Genomic DNA, 20,578 nt, shown 5'->3' on the forward strand with positions numbered 1-20,578 from the left:
CCTCCGGGCTGGGGACAGCAGGGAGCTCAAGTGGGGATTATCTGCCTCCTGAGATATAAATTCCAATTTACTCTGACACAAACTATTAGCCTGCAAACACTGGTCATCGGTCTTCAGTGCCTGGCAGGTATGCTGCAGCCTGTGTTATTATCTTGTGGAAATTGGAATGGGCCTCAGCATGAGCCTAGCTTCCTGCCAGGGGCCCTGGGTATTTTGTCTCTGTGCCCGGATGACCTCCAGGCAATGGCAAGAATTAGTTTTTCTTCCCTCCTGGCTGGCCAGCCAATGCCCTCAGCCCCCTCGCCCCACCCAGGCTGGCTGGAAGGAGTGGCTGACCTTGGCCACTGACAGGGTAGCTGTGAAGGGAAGGGGGTCAGGTGGGAAAAGACCAGGAAAGGGGCGACCAGAAACAGGGAGAGGAGCGGGCTGGCAACTGGGCAGACGGGCTGAGCACGAGGCTGGGTCCTGGCTCATTCCTGCCCGCCCCAATAGAGGTTGCTCTCTGCAAGGTCTTTGGGGTCAGGCTCCCTGCTCCCACAGGTAAGGCCTGGGTGCCAGGACTCCTGGGGGTTGAAGAAGCTGCCCATCACCTCCTCCTGAGCTCCAATTTTTGTGGGTGGGCTATGCGTTGGGCTGCTAACCGCAAGGTCAGCAGTTCAAAACCACTAGAGTTCTACACGTGAAAGAAGAGGCTTTCTGCTCTCGGAAACCCACAAGGGCAGCTCTGACCTGCCCTGTAGGGCCGCTGTGGGTGGGAATTGACTCACGGCAGTGAGTGTGTTTTTGTTTTCCCATGTGAATTGAGTGGGGGGCTGGACAGAGCAGATCCATTTGCAAGGCAACAGTTCGTACACATTCCGCTTCCCAACATTGTTTGCAATCGCTACAATGTAGCCACACGCGACCTCCTAACTCTCCGAGATTCCTTCCTGTCCTCCTTCCATAGCCTTTCTAGACTAACTCCTCGGTCAAAAGCTGCCCCTGGGATCTCAAAAGGATGATGGTTCTCAGGTGTGTGTGATACCTGTCCTCTCATAGGCCCATCTACGGATTGGCTGGAAATTGGGCCCTGGGATGAGTGGGGATGAAGGATAACAGTCTTAGGGTTTCCACCAGTCTCTAGCCCAGTGGTTCTCAACTTTCCTAGGGCAGCGACCCTTTCATACAGTTCCTCATGTGGTGGTGACCCCTTCCCCCAATAAAATTATTTTCATTGCTACTTCATAGTTGTAATTTTGCTAGTTATGAATCGGGTGACCCCTGTGAAAGGTCGTTTGACTTCCAAAGGGGCCGTGACCCACAGGTTGAGAACCGCTGCTCTAGCTGAACACTAGGCCTGCGCTTCTGACGATTTCGAGTTTTGTTTCACGTGTTCCTCCCAATATATCCTGGCCCCGCTGACTCGGATCCGCCAGAGCTGTGGGGGGTGGCAGCGGGCACCACCTAGTTTCTCCGGCCTCAGGATGGCAGGGACTCCTGCTCACAGGGTGCCCTGGACGTAGGTTTGCAGGCGTCTTCTGACCTTCAGCACCCTTCTTGCGTCTGGACCCCACGGCCTGAAGGAACACCTGCTGCCCCGCCGGCATCAGGGGTCCAGACAAGCCACACGTGGACCCCCTGCCTGCAGAGTCCAGGACTTTGCATCGGGCAGGTCCTGAGATGAGGCCTGCAGGGCTCTGGCCTCTCTGAAGGGCCAGGGCCTTGGGATCGGGGACATTCGGTTCTGGAGTTGCCGTGAGCTGGGGGACTCCAAGAGGAATCATAGCCAGGAGGACAAACAGGACAGCCTGGAGCTGGCCTGCCCAGGGCGCCACTGGAGGAGGGCCTGGGCGTCTGTAATCAGGGCGGCCAGCCAGCCCCGGGCAGGGAGGAAAGAGATGAGGAGGGTCGACGGCTGGCGCACACGCCTCACCTTAGAGTGGTAGACGGAGGCTCTGGCAGACCGGGGTGCAGTCAGACACGGGGCCAAGCCCAGGCTTCTCCCAGACTCTCCCCAGGAGCCTCTCTGTAGGGGAGTGTGTTTGGTCCTCGGGTGTGGCGGGCCTTGAGGGTGCTTGTGAGCTCCAGGCTCCAGGGAGGGACCGGTGCTGGTGACGCCCGGCTGGAAGGCAGAGATGGTCAGAATCTTTTCCACGCTCTCCTGAGTCTGCAGATCCACAGGGTAGAGGCTAAGCCACACGGCAGCTCCTTGACTGCAGGATCAGCCTCACCTGTGATGCAGCCTCACCAGGTGCGCCACAATCAATGCCAAGTGGGCTGACAGACGCCCCTTCCCCGACCCCCCGGAGAGAAGTGCATTATGGTTTTCATGTCTCAGAACAATCTGTTCTTCCCAACAGGAAAACCAATTATTCTGTTGCCGGCAACTGGCCTTCATTTTCATGAGCTGTGGAGGCCTTTTCTGATCGAACCTGATCGAACGGTCTACCCAGAAAAACACACAGTCAACAGACAAATGGGATATTGATCTACGAAAGTCAATATCATTAATTTTCACCAGCAATGGCCTATTAGGACTATCCACAAATACCTACAGGCCTGGAAGAGGGCGTGTGGTCACAGGCGCTGTGAATGTATCCGTTCACAGAGTGGAGCCTTCGGGGACAGATTTATAAAGACTTCTTCTTCATCTCCCGTCACCTGGAGGGAAGCAGGCACAGGGCTGGAGGCCCCGGGGGCTTAGTCTCGGGGGCCACCAACGCCAACTGGCAGAGCTTGGGCCCCAAAGGCAATGTTCCACATGCGACTTTGTTGGACAGTGGCTGGGTGCCCAACGCTTGTGCGTAGCTGCAGTGCAATGACCGGGCTCCTCCTCTGGAGAGGAGACAGCCAAGTCAGACGCAGGGAAACCGCCCCAAGGGCTAAGTGACCACAGGACCCCGGCCTGCATGACCCTGAGGCCAGGACTGGACGGTGAGGGGACTTGGGGAGCAAACAATTCATGTGGGAGGGGGCCAGAGCATCAGAATGGATGGTGGTGATGTATATGCCGCTCTTTCCAAAGCGATTTCAGGATGGGGGGGCATGATATGTGAACATTATATCAAGAAAACTGCTTTAAAAAAGAAACCAAAGCCCACCCGTGGTGACTAGAGCGGGTGAAGGCGGAAGAGCTGCTGCCAGAGGGCCCCGTGCCGATGTTAACAGTGGCGGAATATTCTGGAGAAGGAGGCCAATAGTGGCTGCCCAGCACGTAGAACTTAATCAATGGCACGGAATTACACGCAGAGACGTTGTCGAACTGAAGAATGCTCGGTGGTGTGTGCTTTAACCACAATTAAAATATGCATCGCACCAGGAACTAAGACGGCAAGGAAGAAGGGAGTGCCCTAAACATGACTGTGGCCATGATTGGACGGCTCTTCTTGGTCGGACTGACCTGCAGAATCGTGTGCCGTGCCGACGGAGTGCCACGAAGACTGTTGGACAAGAAGAACCAGATGGTGTCTGGCTGCCCCTGCTGACGGCTCTGGAAGGGATCCCATTGGGGAGGTCCACGGAGAGCGGAAGACACGTGGACAACAAAACCCCAGATCACAAAAGGACAAAGCCTACTGGCGTGAGAGCGACGGAGGGAACCTTGGAGACCATGTCCTTAGACGCCCTTCCGACCGAGAACAGAGCTCAGCTCTCCGCAGGGACTTCCAGCTGAGTGACAGGCCTCTGTGACAGACGTGACATCAGGGCGGCTTCCATTTCTTAGAAGAACCAGCTCTCCCAGGTCATCAGGGAGACCTTTCACCAACAACCAGCTCAGCGGGTGGGAAGGAATGGGGAGGAAACCGAATACGAAGGAAGGGAGGGGGGAGAGCACTGTTAACATCGTGGGGATCTCAATCAATGTCCGGAAGCAAAATATGCACGATCGTTGAACAGAAAATCAATTTTCTCTGTAAACTTTCACTCCAGTCACAATAAGGTGTCAAAAAGCTAGCAAGCAAGCACGTTTTAAAAGGTGCCTCCACACTGGGCACTGCGATCATAAAGTCTCCAGGAATTAGCATGGCTGAGAAAGACGCCAGGCTTCCACGGAGGAAAATTTAAGACGCTGCCAGGAGATTCAGAGATGATATAAATATATAGACCCCGTGCTCTTGGAGAGGAGGACCCGAAGTTATAGACATGTCGAGCATCTCCAAATTAACCCATAAATTCAATGAAATCGTCCTCAGATTTTTCCGAAGGACTCAATAAAAGTGATCTACAATGTGTGTGGAGGACTAAGGCCCACCCATCACATCTCCAACTTCATCAAAGGAGAGTCCAGGGCGTGGCCCGCTCTCTGAGACATGGGGCAGCCTCAAACAAGGCAGAAATAAAGTCGTGTGGCATCGGCACACGGCACTGACCAGAACCACGAGCTCAGGACCACAGCCATGGGACCATGTAGCCACGAAACCACATAGCCATGAAACCACATTAGGTGCCAGTGGATTGGTTCCAGTTCATAATCCAACCAACCCATATACAACGGGAACGAGGCACCACCCTGCCCTGCGCCATCCTCCTCCTTGTTCTGGGAGATCCTGTTCTGCCAACAGGCTGTCCCTACAAACCTAGCGGAGGGAAAGGCAGTTGGTTTGCTGGATGGTTAAGGGGACAAAGCAAAATCAGTCAGTACAAAGTGGACAAAGGGCTGACACACGGGAAGCAAGCCATCGCGGCATCTTAAGCCAACATGGCATCATGTATGGAAAAGACGCAGTGTGAGTGGCGAGAAGCAGAAATAAATGGGGGAAGGCCGTGGACAGGCAAAAGAGGAGAACCTTCCAATTAGGGCGCTGGGTGCTGTCTCAAGCCCCCTGTTAATGCAGCCAGCCAGTAAGAAGCGTATCCTTGTGGGAGTTGAGAACCCCCAGCCCCAGGACAGAGAGGAGGGAGAGATAGAGACAGAGAGGTATAAAGAGACACGCTGAGAGAAAGGGAGATGGAAGGTGTGCTTGTAGATAGGGAGAAAGAGACAGATGGAAAGAGACAGAGAGAGATAGGGAGATAGTGAGAGAGGAAGAGAGCAATAGGGAGACAGAGAGAGACATAGAGACAAATAAGGAGACAGAGAGGCAGAGAGAGAGATAAGGAGACAGAGGGAGATGGAGAGAGACAGACAGAGAGGAATAAAGACAGAGACAAGAATGACATGGAGAGCCAGGAGGAGAGGCGAGGCACACAGAGAGATGCAGAGCCAGAGAGAGCCAGGAGGAAAAGTGTGGGGAAGGGGGAGGGAGGTAGGGGGATATTCCAGAGGCCTCATTTGCATTTCCTTTATGACTTCCCAGCAAGCCTCAGGACGGCTCAGGGCCTGGCCCACCATCCTGGCCCAGGACCACTCTCCTCTCACCAGGCCTGGTGGCCTGGGCTCAGTTCGCCCCACACTGAGCCTGACACCGGACTCTCTGAGCCCATGGCTGGGGACCGGGGCCGGGGGACGTGGCATAGGTCCAGGGACCCAGAGCAAGGCCAGGTCTCTGCCCATTGTTGTGCCCTCTCCTCCAACCTGGGAGGTGGCCATGGTCCCCTGAGGGGACTGCCCTTACACTCCCCATTTCCCTCCAGGAGACCGGGAGAGAAGGGTGCATATGGAGTCCCTGGGGCTGGACCCCTCTGGTCCTTGGGAGCGTCAGCCTGGGGGGCCGGCTTGAACCACATCTTCCTGGAGGCCACAGGCCGGGAGCATACGATAACCCCAGCACTGCTCCTGGCCTTGCAGGCCCAGCTATCTCCTGGCTAGTGAGCGGTCACCAACTGACGAAATGTGGGTGTCGTCCTACCCTCCCCACTCTGTTCTCTGAGGTTCATTGGCTTTAAAGATGATGAATTTAGACAGGACAAAACAGACATGTGCTGTAGACACAGCACACACACAAGATGGGTGGGCAGACCCTGATACCCAAGCTGAGGGCCCATTTCCACCCTGGCTGGGTGAACCCCGAGGGATGGACCCTCCTCTCCCATGGGGCGGAGGGCCTGAACCAAACCACCCAACTAGACTAGTTAGTTCCACATGCAATCTGCTGAACAGGCCTGGTGTGGCCAGGTGCCCCGGAGTCCACAGCCGACTACTTGCTCTGAGAGAAGCGGACTCGGCCAGGCCAGCTACTGCCAGTTCACTCCCACACGGGGCCAGAGGGGCCAGAGCGCCAGGGATCTTTCTTCAGCAGCTGCCTTTTCAGAAGATGAGCGTTGTCCTGCAGGGGGTCGGGGCCATACTTGGAGCTGAGGGTCCGAGCCTGGTCGACCTCTGCCCGAGCCCCTCTGAGCCCCCGGGGAGGAGCAAATTAGAACTTCTCACAGTGTGGCCGCCAGGCAGCATCGCGATAAACGGTGTCAACATGGACGTTCTCAAGGAGGTCAGTTTACTCGGACCTGCAGCCCGTGCCAATGGAAGTTAAGTGTGTGTGTGTGTGTGTGTGTGTGTGTGTGTGTGTATCATGGGGGGAAATGTACTGAAAAAGATATCCCCTAAGTGTTAGACACCAAAGCTGTTACTTTGAGGACTAAGGTTCATCGGACCCAAGTCAGGTATTTTCAATTGCTGTGCTGTCTGTGGGAGCTGGGTGCTGAGAGAAGAACTCACGTCTTGGGATTATGTGGGCGGTGCGGGGTACTGAATGTACTTCATCCATGTGCGCACACACTCACCTGCCTTGTACAAAGTGCGACCTCAATGCTCCTGAGAAGGGAGGAGGGTGAGACGTGGTCTCAGGTGATTTGGACATCTGCTTGGTGACGCAGAGGGGCGTTGAGAGCGAGGAAGGCCCTGGGCAGGGTGATGGACAGAGAGGTCCGAGCGATGGATCACACACAGAGGAACTGTGGGGCTGGTGAGGACCAGGCCGTGTTTCCTTTTGCCTATAGGTGGGGTTGCTCTGCCGCAGCTGACGCACAGGATCCGATCAACCGGAGCAGTCTGCTTAGGAGGAAAATGTATACGCGGGATACAGGAGGGAGACGAGCCAGGCTGTGGCGGTGACGTCATCTCCTGTCAACTTGCAAAGGGGTGGAGTCTAGCCTGCCAATCAGGCCATAGCCAATGAGGCCTCCGTGTGGGCATGGCCTTCTCCCGAGGATTCTGGGAAGAATACATTCTCCTACGGAGATACATTCTCCTAGGAGTTATTCCTGATGACGAGCCTGATGGAGCTACACTGATGGAGCCAGAGCCCTGGGGCTGGAGGAGCCACGTGGAGACCACGCCAGCGCTGAGATGCTCCCACCACCACTGGATCCTTATAGACTGGTATCAGACACGTGGGCTAATATCAGACTTAAGGACTTGAGCTGGACTGGGCTGGGATGTTTTCTTTATACGCAATTACTCTTTATATAAAGCTCTTTCTTATACACATCTGAGTGTCTCGAATTGGTTCTCTAGTTCACCTGGACTCCCACATGGGTGTTGGAGTGGGGCTGCCCCTGGGAGGGGGTGTACACACAGGTCTCTGTCTCTGGGGTACTGCGTCTGTTCTTTGGCTGGGCAGTGATGTCAGTGTGTTTGCTGTATCGTGGTAAGAGGACTTTGGTTTCTTATGCTTCACAAGCCAAGGATGGTTTTTAAAGAGAGCGCATGCTGCTCAGAGACACACGGGACCCTGCACACCATTTCCCGACAGCATGGCACCCTCCCTGCAGCCTCATCTCCGACTGCCAGACCACAGACCGCTCACAAGAAAGCGCCATTGATTGGGAAGGGGATTTATGTTCCTTCATCAGTCAACTTCTTAAAATTCCAGGGAAATTTAGGACCAGTGTCTGGGGGACAGTAAGGTCAGGGAAAAACAGAGCATAGAAATGTTAATCAAAGCCACCGAACTGAGTCTCGCACTAAGGGAGGGATCTGGGCAGGTTTGGCATCGTGTTCTGGGGCTGGAAGAGCCTGGCTACTGCTAAGGGCTTCTCGTAATTCCATTTAAAACGTGTAAGGAACCACTGACCTTGAGCTCCAGGGACATCGACGCGTGTTGTCCTCAGTATGTGGATTTCTAAAGTGACTGGGAGCTTTGCCTCCCTAAGTGAAATGATTGGATTTCTAAAGATTAATGAGCACAAACAAGGTCTCGCCCATGAAAGACGGAAATCCCGGAGAAGGAATTCGAATGGGCCACTCTTACTGTGGCAGCTTCACCGATGGGAGGCGCTTAGTGAGCTAGAGTGGCAGTATTCGCAGGCGCGGAAAAGCGGGATCGGTGAGCTCAATCCGAAGGAGCCGGGAAGACCTAAGGCATCGCGTTTGTGGCTTTCAGAGACGGAACGTTAATTCCGAAGTAAAATAAACCAATGCCATCGTTTCTAAACACAAATCCTTCCACAAGGCATCTTGGCAGAAACCCCTGGCTGTTAGTGTTGCCCCACATCACGGATTCTGCAGGGCTGAAATACATGCATTGTGGCAGTTACATAATCTGGTGTCACCCAGTGGAGGGGTGGAATCTCGCCTGTCAATCAGGTCACAGCTGGAGGACCTCATTTGGAGGCAAAAAGTTGATAAGTAGCTCGCTGGAGGCGGCGCACTTACTGGCACTCCCTGCTAGACATTCGTGACAGAGTCTGATGGAGCCGCACTGATGGAGCCAGAGCCCTGGACGTGGAGGAGCCACGTGGAGACCCACACCAGTGCTGAGATGCTTCCACCGCCACTGGATCCACAAGATTCCCCCTCCTCCCCGCCCTGTGATATTCCTGCTTACAACATCTTTGCATGTGCTGCATGAGTCTGTAGAAGAATTTATGGACTAGTATTGGACATATGGGCTAATATCAGACTTATGGGCTAATGTCGAACTTATGGACTTGATCTGGACTGGGCCGGGATATTTTCTCAATATATAATTACTCTTGGAATATAAAATGATCTCTTTTACACATATGATAAGGTGACCAGATTTTAACATTGGTAAAGTAAGACACCAGTGGAACACCATTGATAAAACTCATATCCTGGCCAAATAGCCACATGGCGGCCGCAAACCGTGTACCCTAGCTTGTCGTGCATTCTTTCCCCAAATCGGGACTTTTTAAAAACGTTGCAGGAAAATTTGTTAAAAATCGGGACTGTCCCGCCAAAAGCGGGACGTCTGGTCGGTCACCTTAACCTATGAGTGTCTCTGGATTTGTTTCTCTAGCCAACCCGGACTCACACAATCTTAGACAACAGCACTTTCTTCTTTTGTGCAACCAATGATTCTTCTTCTTTGTCCGCGTGTTCCCCTCTCTGTGACTCACTCTCCTTTCCTGCCTCTTCTGTTTCAGTCTGGGGCCCTTTACTTTCTGCCAAACCAACACACACGACATACACCCCCCCTCCCCCAACACACACACCTTAATCCCCAGGGACTGTTAGATACGATGAGCTACTAAGCTAACCAGTAACTACATTACATTGCTCAACGGGTTTTTCAGGTGAAATTCTATATGAGTGGATGCTAGTAATGAATTATTTCCATTTTTGAAACTCTGGGAGCATCTTTGTTTTGCCTCATTTTTGAAGGGTGCATTTATTGTGTGTGCAGTTCCGTGTTGGCACTTACGCCAACGTTTCAGAAATGTCATTTCAGAATCTCGGTGTCACACCATCTCTGCGGAAAGTCAGCTGAGACCTTTCTCTCTGGCAGGTTTTTGAAATGTTTCTCTTGGTCGTTGGGGTGTTTCTTCTCATGCTTTATTTGAATTGGTTCTGAGATGCATAAAGATGAGGAAGCTTCAAAAATTAATGAAAAGAGCGCCCTTCTCTTTTAAGTCCATTTCCCCACCACCTTCGTGAAGTCCCTTCCTGCATGGTTTAATGTCTTTCACCAATCTTGGACGTGCTGCTTAATATCTCTCCAGACCCTGGTGCTTCCATGGGCTGGTCCCTCTTTCCAGAGCCCAAGGGTGCTGCAGGGAGTTAAGCCTTGGGCTGGAAGCCTAAGAAGCAGTTCTGTCCCGTCCTTCAGGGTGCTCTGAGTCAGAATCAACTCAATGGCACTCGATTTGGTTTGGGGGTTTATTGTAATTACTTCTGTTGCTAACATGATTATTGTACATGTCACACATTTCTGTTATGCTATTTTCTGTTTGTTTGGCTTTGGCTTGTCCTCCACAGCGAGTCTATGAATTTCCTACTGGCCTATGTTCCACTGTACTAAGAATGGTCTAAAATCAGGAAAGGTGTGCGTCAGGGCTGTAGCCTCCCACCACGCCTTGTTCAATCTGTGTGCTGAGCAAGTCGCCGGGGAAGCAGGCTCTGAAGACAATGCAGCATCGGGATCGGAAGAAGGCTTATTAATCACTGGCTACACACAGATGACACAGCCCTGCTGCTGAAAGTAAGGAGGACACGATGCACTTGCTGATGAAGATCCAGGATCGCCGCCTTCAGTAGGGATGATGGGTCAATGTACAGAAAATCTAAATCCTCACGACAGGACCGATAGGTCACACACATCATGATCAATAGAGAAAGGTCGTCCTGCTTGATTCCACAACCAATGCCCATGGAAGCAGCAGTCAAGAGATCTAACGACCCATTGCCTGGGTTACTTTGCTGCTTGCCCTCTTTTAGAGTGTTGACAAGCGGGGATGTTACTTTGAGGACTACAGTACCCCTGACCCACGTCACGGTCATTTCCATGGGTTCATGTGCATGTGAAGAGGGAAGACTAGACTCAGGAAGACTAGAAGAATCGATGCGTCTCAACGGTGGTGCTGGAGAAGAGCACTGAGAATATCACGGACGCCTAGAGGACATACCGGTCAGTCTTGGAAGAAGTCCGCCCGATCAACGTGCTCCTTAGAGGCGAGGGTGTAAGAGTTCATCCTAGCTGCTTTGGATGGGCTGTCAGGAGCGAACAGGCCCCGGAGGAGGGCATCTTGGTTGGTAAAGTGAAGGGGCAGCGGACAAGAGGAAGGCCTTTGGTGAGATGGATGGACACCATGGCTGCAGCAATGGGCTCGGGCGTGGGAACAATGGTGCGGACGGCGTGGGCCAGGCGGTGCTTCCTCTGTTGTGCACAGGGTCCTGCTTGCTATGGATCAGAATGGACTCAGTGGCACCAACAAGAAACAAACAAAAATAAAAACCTTTCAGTCCTAACATTTCCATCTGATTCCCTGTTAGCATGTCTACACGTTTGTTAAAAATCTCTTAGCTTCTTACTCATTTCAAAAGTGTTTGCTCTGCCTTCTTGCGATATGATGGTCCTAATGGCTTCCGAGCCTTTGCTGACCCCACAGCTGGATCAGCTCAGCACTGCTAGCTGCTGATGGCCTCTTCCTTTCTGAGTTGCCTATTGGTTTTCCTGGTTCTTTGTATCTTGAGTAATTTTGAACACTGCAATAGTTAGGCTTATTGTGCCAACTAGGCCAATAGGAACATGTGGGCAGAGTTTAATCAGGTCACAGCTTGACTGGAGGACAGCTGAAATCCCATCTCCCTCTTGCTCCCTGGTGATTGGACCAGCGTGCGTGAGCTGCACTACCTGTGGACCACCTGTGAGCTACACTACCTGTGGGCTAAGCCAACCCATGGATCATGTCACTGGAGCTTGAGACTCCTTTGAGATCTGCTTCGCCATGCTGCTGGTGTGTCCATCACTTGAGCTTGAGCCTGGTGGGGCCTGTCACTGTGCTTGAGTTCAAGGTCCCATGGGGCTGCTTAGCTAAGCTCCCGAGCTACTACTGACTATTGCTGACCCACTCTCTGGCTCCTGGCTGCTGGCTGCAGGCGGACTCTGCCTGCATTGCCCGAGGGAGGACTCTTCTCTCTGGGAAGACTTTCCTGACCTTGGACCCAGCAGCCCACGTGAGTTGAAGGGTTTCCAGTCTATTAACTGTTCCACGAAGGTGAGTTGAACTGAGCCCTCTGGACTGCTGTGTGGACTAATTCACTGTTATTATCATATATGTGTAATCATAAGTGTTCTGGTTTCCTCTCTCTAGAGAGCCCCTCCTGACACACACAATTATCTTCTGGACATTTGGAATATGAGGCAATGATGCTCTAGGCTCTGTTAGAATCTTCCAGAGAATGCTAGCTAGCACTTTGGTTGTTGTGTTCGTGAGCCCTCATCCCAGTTAGGTTGGGATGGCACGTTCTGTCTTCCCACTCCTCACCGCCGCCCCCACCCCAGCCCCCCGCCCCCCTGAGTCATTCTCTTGAGTTTTCTCTCCCACCTCCTGCCTGCAGACTTGTGTTTGCTCTACAGAGTCACCAGCTAGTTTCTTTGTATTTAGTTTCGATCCATAAGAGCGATTGTTCAGACCTTGCCCACTGCCTACTCCACTGCGGTAGACAGATTCTAAAGTGACCCCGAGGGGCTGGGAGCAGGATGGGATTCATGCTGGTGACGTGGCAGAGGGGATTGCGTGCTCCTGTGTGTGTGTCACAGCACAGAATCCACACGGCATGCAATTCAATACTTCAAGCATCACAAGAAGAATTGAACAACCGTTACCACAATCCATTTTAGAACACCCCCCCGCCCCGCCCCTGCTGTCCCACCATGGTTAAATCACCTTTAAAATGAGTTGTGTCATCACAGTCATGTCAACTACTAAGCGGGTGCAGTCGGCGCTCAAGTCTTGAAGCAGAATTGGGAAGTTGTTCAGGGATTGACTTAGAGAAATGACTTAAAACGCAGTGATACTTTCTCTTTCTGGGAGGTTTCCGCATCCTTCCCGGCTCTTTCCCGTCCTTGGTTCGTTGTTTGAAACCATCCTGCATTTTGAAATGCCGGGGTAGTTTCGGGGAGAGCTGGCTTCTTGGGGGTCATCCCTAGGTTTTCGTCCTCGCTGATCTGGGGTGCAGGTCAGGTGCAGAGGGAGGTTCCCCATGCTGATGTCGGCACTGGCCACCCAGCAGAGCTATCCAAGTTCCCCTGGCCTCGCACCCTGCTCCCTGGGGGGCACACAGCCCCGGGTGAAGGAAGAGACCCCATGGCGGGCAGATAGGACCTCTCTGGCTTCGGTTTCTGCTGCGTCTCTCTCTGTGGAGCCTCCTCTCCATGGCTTGTCTCTGAAGGTTGCCCAGCCTTTTGCTAGTTTGCAGCAGCCCCTCTGCGGTCTAACCTCTCTGCGTGCAAGCACTGCCGGGGGGCTCTGTGTCCGCGGAGCGCTTCCCTGCTCTGCATGGGTCCACAGTTTGCACCCTCGCCAATTCTCTCTTTACACACTAGCGCATCTTTAATAGAATCAGATGCAAGAAGACCACAGTATTTACAGTTGTCTACCTAATTTACAGTAGGCATCATCATCAATAAAGGAACCACACTGAGCCCACGTCCACCCAGCAGATTTCCACAGAAGGCATCCCTGCAGGGCGGCGTGGGACTGTCCCGTGGGACTTCCACGGGGTGCATCGCCTTCTTTTTAAAATCATTTTATCGCCATTTCTGCAGCAGCCACGCTGTCCTCGGTCTGCTGGGTTCTTTGTCTCTCGATTTTGTGGCTCACTTCTTGCATAGACACCTGCTGCTTCCTCCGCTGTTCGGATGTTTTCTGCGCGCATGTTCTCCGACGAGCCAGTGGGCTCGGAAGGGGCGCATGTTTCTGTATGTGAGACGCTGCGTGAGAAAGCTTTCCGTCACGTCACCGGATCACCGTGAAATCATTTAGCGCGTATGAATATTTGGTATAATTATTTTGACCCATATTTGGTACATTTTGCCTCTGTCTGCACGTGTTCTTTTAGACCACACTCACCTTGCCTTCTTGGGTGGGTTGAGAATGTGGGGGCATGGAGCCCATAGGAGAGCGGCCACGGGGTGCTTGGAGACAGGCAAGGGGGTGTTCTGTCCATCTGGTGTGAGGCAGTGGTGGAGTAAGATTTCTTAAAATGGCTCTTCCATCCCCGTCTCTCTAACTCCCACCAAAGGAATGAGGAGACCGCGCTTGCAGGGGAGTGTAACACTCATGGAAGGGATTGGCCAGTTTTAGTTAGTACTGCCCCAGCGGACTTAGGTTCGAGGTCTGTGCCCGCTGTCTGACGTGGCCCAGGCTGAGATAAGAGGCACCTGAGGTCCTGCCAAGGCGACCCTGGGGGAGAACAGAGGAGCAGTGGCGAGACCGTGAGACTGGGAAGCAGAAAAGCGGGCTGACTTCCTGGCCCACAGAAGCAGAGGCCAAGGGTCTGCATGGCTGAGAGGCTGCGGACCAGAGAGAGGCTTGGCTGCTGACTGAGGCCAGCTGTGGCTGGGACCCAGTGGCTAGAGAGGGCCTTACTGCTTTCTGATCCTGGCTTGTGGTGACTTGTTAGGTTCCCAGATAACCTGCCCCCCCTGACAGGTGGGCATTGCCTGTGAGCTCTGGCTGGCTAGTGCATGGAGTGACCAAGCCCAGAAGCAACATCAAGTGGCTGACATCAGAGCAGGGACAGATGGACGGAGGCTGGAGGGTTGGGTTGCTCATTAGGATGTGTCAACATTTTTTTCAGGTCTGCTAACAAATAACCAAAGGGGACAGACCACTCCGCTGTCAGCCTCAGCCCCAAAGCTCCGTGGGTCAGCAAACCCAGCTCCCAGCGAACCCCCCCCCCCCACCAGTCAGTCTCAGCCCCAAGGCACCCAGCTCCACTTCCATGGTCAGCAAGTCCAGCTTCCCCAATACAGTGCCCGGAGGGACCTCACTCCGCAAGCTGGTCTCCTGCATGAAAGGTCTCATCTAAACTTGCTCCGTGGGCTGGGAAGTCCACACACTGTTCCATGCTCCGGCTCCTGGACCTGCTGCTGCCCCCTGATGTCCTAGCAGTCCTCGGGATCACCGCAGGAGGCTCACTGCGCAGGGATCTCGGGTCCAGAGGACTCTCCCCACACTGCCTCTTGCCGGTGATGAGCTCCCTCCTCCTGCTTCTCAGCAGCTCAGGCGACACCCAGCAGGGCTCACTTTATGCTGTGCCATTAGCATTGCCCAAAGTCCTGTTTGCAATGAGTCACAGGCAAATCCTGTCAGTATCTCCCCCATCTGCTTACCAGACCCACGCCGAGAAAGTTGATTAAACTCACTGCCTCTGTCCCGAGTGTGGCCAGGGAGTCCTCGGTCCAACCCGGAAGCAGCAGGGAGCCTCTCACAAATACAGACGTGAGGTGTTGTTATCCACCAGTTGTTGCTCTCTCGTTTGGAAATGGTCCTCGGAGCCAGTCTTTTCGGTATTGCCAGGTGATTTTGATGGGCAGTCAGGTGTAGAGGCCACTCACGTGCCTGCAGGGACCCCAGCTGATATGATGGTGACGTGTTTGGCTATTAGCAAAAAGCCGGGAGATCCGACCCACAGCCCAGAAGCCACAGCCACAGCCCAGAAGACTCCAGGGGCCAGTTCTCCCGTGTCACAAGGGATCGCCAACTGAATTGGCTGGTGTTGCCATGAGGGAACCCCTCAGTGGCCTCTTCTTAGGCTGGACGCACGCAAAAGACATGCAAGCCGTGGATCCATCTGTTGCCCAAGAGCGCTCTAGAGCACTGAAAAGCAAGGATGCTTCTTGGAGGACTGTTAGTCCAGGGAGACTCATCTGTGCATAAGAAAGAGCTTTAGATACAAGAGCAGTTGAATATTGAGAAAGCATCGCCACCCAGGGAACATCCAGTAGCCTTCTATTGGAGTGTATACTTTGTCCTCGGCCACCGACCCAACGAGAGGCCCTTTCTGATCGTGTGGATGTTGGGCAACCAATACTGGACTCCCATCGCCCAGTCTGCTCAGCCCGTGCCTGCCCCAGCCTCCATCTTGGCAAGGCGAGGAGGCAAATCCAAGGAGAGGAAGCCCTCCCGCCTTTAGGCTGGATGTCTCCGTGGCTGCCAAGGGCAGCCGTGACCTCTGAGAGTCCACAGGCCCTAAGCAAAGGCCAGGCACTCACCTGCTCCTGGTTGCTGGGCAGCGAGGAACCAGGACGGCTGGTTCTTTGTTTCCAGTTTGAAGACCCAACGAGCTATGCTTCACAAACCTCCCCCTCATTAAAATCTAGGACACCCCCTCTCTTGAGAGGCGCAGGGCTTGGAAGGCCCCAGCTTGTTACCTTGGGACAGATGGGCGCTTTTGACTGTCCCTAGCTGAGTCTTCTGCACATATTGTGGTGGGCGGTGGGTGGGGCTTCCAACCCCCTCACGGAGAAGCTCTGGGATCTAGATCATTGTCCGCCCCCCACCCATATGGCCTCAGGCGGAGCCCTTGCTGGTGGTGACAATGACGGGGGATAGGACTGCTGGGGTGGCTGCAGGAGGTAGGAGGCAGAGCTGGCTCGGAGCCCAGTCAGATTTAGAGCTGCACCACCAGAAGACACGCATTCCCCGGCCCCTCCCCGTCCGTCCCTCTCTGACTCAAACGTCTCTTTCTGAAGACAAGCCACTGCTGGCGATGGCAACAAGCAGACTGAATTCCTCAGGGCCTTCGCACAACACTATTCAACAACAAACAGAACAGTCTGTGCTCGGGCCCCTTTGAATCAGGCCCACGGAGCGGGGAGGGCCCACGACACTGCAGGGACTCAGAAAACCGACTGGGGCCGTGGTCCCATCATCCTGGGGCTTCTCAATGTGACCTTGGTGCCCTGCCAAGTTCTCGGCACCTCCGCCTCTCAGGGGGGCTTCTGAGAGCCCCCAGGCTCAACGGAGAGGAAGCACCTGCCTCAAGCAGACCTCGGTGGCACCCAAGGGTGGGGCACCACTCTCTCCTGGAGGCGTCTCACCTGGTTTTGTTGCTCCAGAGATGGTCACTTCCTGTCGCCTTCTGTTTGTGGCCCAGCGACGTGCTGATTGTGGCCAGCAATGGTTGTGGATGGCAATGTCACCAGACCGTGTACAGCCCCGTCAGAGCCTTCTAGAGCACTAGACCCAGGCTGTCCGCACCCCTGTACCCAGGATGATCATGACCATGTAAAGCAGCCACACAATCTGCTTCAAGACCCCCTACACCAGTGGTTCTCAATCTTCCTAATGCGACCCTTTAATGCAGTTCCCCGTGTTGTGGTGACCCCCCAACCACAAATTCTTTTCTTTGCTATTTCATAACTGTAATTTTGCTACTGGTATGAATTAGGCGACCCTTGTGAAAGGGTCGTTCAACCCTCAAAGGGGTTGCCACCCATGGTTGAGAACTGCTGACCTACGCCACCTACCCAGATACCCTGTACCTCTGGTATGACTCCAAACCACCCACACGGTCTACACCCCAGTCATGACCACCTACACCGTCTACCCTGTCTGTACCCTTGGTTATGACCCTCTAAACCACATAGACTGTCTACACCCCCATCTAAGTCATCTACCCGGTCTACACCCCAGTCGTGACCACCTATACCATCTACCCTGACTGTACCCTTGGTTATGACCCTCTAAACCACATAGACTGTCTACACCCCCATCTAAGTCATCTACCCGGTCTACACCCCAGTCGTGACCGCCTACACCGTCTACCCTGATCTCTGGTTATGAATTTCCAAACCAGTGTTTTCCCAAGCCGGCAGTTGCACCCTCTTGCAGCAGGGGCACTGCAGACACCTGCCCTTGACCCTGGGAGACGGGCTACGGTGCACACGTGGTTAACTGCCCAGGGGTGCTGGGTCTTTCTTTTTCTTCTTCTTTTCCTGAAAAGGGGCGGCGGTCTGTCAAACACATTAGGGAGCCCCCACACTGAGGACAGACTTGGCCCCGACTCCTAGGGACCTCATGTGAGACAGAGAAGAGTGTCGTCTAGCCCGAGCCTTCTTCCTGGTCCTGGCCCATCTGAGGCCATTGCTGCAGCCGCCACGCCGCTCCACCCTAGGGTCACTGACCCCCTGCTTCCCACAACACAAGGGCCTTTTCCAGGAACGGTCTCCTCCGTGGCACATCTATCCAAAGACAGCGAGGGACATCTCTCCACCCATCGGGCTCTCTCTTCGTCAACCTTTCACACACACATATGCACGCACGCACACACGCATGAACACACACACACATGCATCCCAACTGGACAAGACCCCGGAGGGTGGACCCTCTTTGGTCCATCTTACTCCTGGTCAGCTTCCCCTCCGCCCCCTTCTCTGGGCAGGCCTGCGCAGACAGGCAGTGACAACGTAGTCTCGCCATCAATTCCCATTTACAGGCTCCTCCCAGAGTGCTCCACAGAGGGCCTCCCACGATTGTCGGGGAAGCAAAACTCGATGGAGCCCACAGACCTTCACCCCCACCGGAGCTCGCACTCAGGACAATCCCCCAGACTGCAGAGTTCAGGGGTGCAGACACAGGTTCCTGGGGCCGATGACCAGGAGGCCTGGCCATCTGCTCCTGAAGACAGAGCTAGGGATGCCACCTTGGGGCACAGGCCACACGGATGTCCACAGGGTGGCCCTGAAGCAGAACGGCCTGATGCCAGCGGCAGTGGTTTTCCTTGGCCGCAGTCACCCTGCCCTCTGGCATGGGCTTCTTTATGGACAGCGCGTTTATTTCCATCAGTGAGCGGGCTCCAGGCTGAGGCTGCACTGCCAGAGTGCATGGTGGTGGCCGGAGGTTGGTCCTTCACCAGAAAGTGGTCCAGGGGGCCCTGTGCTCATTCCATCGACTTAACCTCAGCCCTGGGACCCCACTGAACTGCAAAGAGGTCCAGGAGTGACAGTCAGTCAACAGCCCCAGGAGGAAAGGAGCCCTGGGAGACCCCTCCTGCCCCCTTCTTTCTGAGCCTCGAGAGTGGCCCCTTTCAAATAGCAACGCCCACTAGAGGGTCGTGGGCAGTGGCTGAGGTCACGGATGGGCGGACCACAGCACAGGAGGTCCCAGGATGCCCCCAGTACCTCCCCGCTGGACAGACAGGATTTCCCCTCAGTATGGAAAGCACAAAAGACCCCGCTTAGGGAGCTGCTGGCTTTTCTGGGACTCCTGGGGAGTGGGGCAGGGCCTGGGCAGAGACTGGAGTCCACCAGGAGAAGCCAGCCTCCCAGTTCTCAGAGCTCCGGGTTCTTTAGAGGGGTCCTCAAGGGTGGGGGACAGCCTTTTGCCTGGATGTGGTTCTCAGAGCTCCCTCTGGTGGACAGCTGCCCCTCAGACGTTAGTGGTGGACCAGGCTGTAAGAGGGGGGCTCACTGCAGCTACCATGGACATCTCACCCTGCTGGGTAACCCCTCTGTACCCCAACCTTCTCTAAACCTGGTTCACAGCCTGGCAAGACCCCAACCTTCTGTGACTCCAAAGATCACAGCCCAGCCACACCCCGATCTTCCCTGACCCCAGGTCACGGTGCACCCTGACATTCCCCAACCTTGAATCTCAGCTGCAGAAGAGTGAGTGCTGGACAGAGAATGTGGGTGGACTCCTTCTTCCCCCACGTCCATCCCAGTAAGCTGCCCTCTTACTTGGGGCCCCTACAGCATTCACCTGAAGAAGGGAGGGGGCAGGCCACAGGGGGACAGAGGACAACAGCCCAGGGACATGCTTGGCCGTGGGGGATCCCAGGTTTCCCAGAGGTGCCAAACCCCTGCTTTCAGTTCTCAGAGGGAGGCCTGGGAGCCAGGCCCAGCGGGTGGGAGTGCAGCATCCGGGAGCCCAGAGCAGCAAAAGCCAGACCTCCCCAAGTCTGCACATGCGCACACATGCACGTATGCACATGCATATACACGCATCACACACACAAGTTCACTACCGCCACAGGTTTATTGTGCAAACCTCCCTTTGACGGCATGCTTGCAGCTTATCAATGATGTCCAAGGACAATGGAATATTTATACACAGATTTAGGAAGGCTCACGAGCCGCACGCAGTAAAGGCTCTTTGCTCTCAGCCCGTCTCTAGGAAACAGGCCTTCAGGACTCTTCTGCTTTGTGCTGGCGGGAAGGACTCCCCCTCCACTGAAGTTGTATGTTGCCTCCCATCTTCCTGGCATCGCGTCGAAAAAGTCGTACTTTTCCCGGAGTGCACTATCTCCGGATTAAATTGCGTGGCATTAATTGCAACTACAAAATGGTGACTTTGAAAGGCGGGCGCTTGCCCAGGAAAGCCTGTCTGGGGCCTGGCAGGGGCCTGCTCCACCTTCCTGCATCTGTGTGGGCGGGGCGCTCTCTCCACCTGGGTTCCCATTGGGCTGCAATTCACAAAGCACCAGTGACCAGCTCAGCCACCCCCGGGACAGGGCTGCCTGTGCTGTGGGGGCTCCGTGAGTCAGACTGGCCCGATGGCTGAGTTTGGTTTGCGTGACCCGGGGTTCTGAAGGGCTCCCAGCAGGCTGCAGTCTGCGTGTGAGCCCCACCCATCCTCAGGGCAGAGAGTGGGTGCTCCAGGCCGTGGTTATGCCACCGATTATATCCTAACTGTGGCTGATGCTGGGCAAAGGCAGGCGGGGGTCAGACAGTCCGTGGACACCATTGTCAGCACCCATGTGTCCCATGCTTGTTTGAAAGCAACACCACTTGCAAGCCCCCGGGTGCCAGACCCGGCCAAGGAGGAAGCTGGCTCCGGGACTGGGCGGAGTCTGCACCCAGGCACCGGCTTGGTGAGCTCTCGGTAGGAGTCGGGATACCACTGACACGGGAAAAGGACCCGCAGCTGCTGCTGAAATCCAGCAGCCTCCGGGGCAGTCCCTGCTCCCCGCGCCACCTGGCATGGGAGCATTCTGCTTTGTTTTATCTTCCTGCTGGTGCAGGCGGCA

Source organism: Tenrec ecaudatus, chromosome 10 (genome assembly GCF_050624435.1).
Source record: "Tenrec ecaudatus isolate mTenEca1 chromosome 10, mTenEca1.hap1, whole genome shotgun sequence".
Lineage (NCBI taxonomy): Eukaryota > Metazoa > Chordata > Mammalia > Afrosoricida > Tenrecidae > Tenrec > Tenrec ecaudatus.